This window comes from Arachis ipaensis, chromosome B05 (assembly GCF_000816755.2).
Source record: "Arachis ipaensis cultivar K30076 chromosome B05, Araip1.1, whole genome shotgun sequence".
In the NCBI taxonomy this organism is placed as follows: domain Eukaryota; kingdom Viridiplantae; phylum Streptophyta; class Magnoliopsida; order Fabales; family Fabaceae; genus Arachis; species Arachis ipaensis.
Window position 1 is genome coordinate 3,029,993 of NC_029789.2, and position 249 is coordinate 3,030,241.

Here is a 249-nt window from a genome sequence, read left to right on the forward strand (position 1 = left end):
GTGTTTTCAATCTAAATATATTTAGAATTTAACATAGAAAATCATTATTCTTGCTTTTCTTCACAAGCTAACGAAGGGATTAAAAATATTTCTAATTTCTGAACACTCCATAAAAAAAATGATGGATTCCTTCTACAAAATTTACGTTACCAGTTTAAGTCTTTATTTTCCTATTATTATATGTTGAAATTATTGTTTTTATTATTATTTAAACTAAATTTGTATACATTATCAACATGAAATTATTTT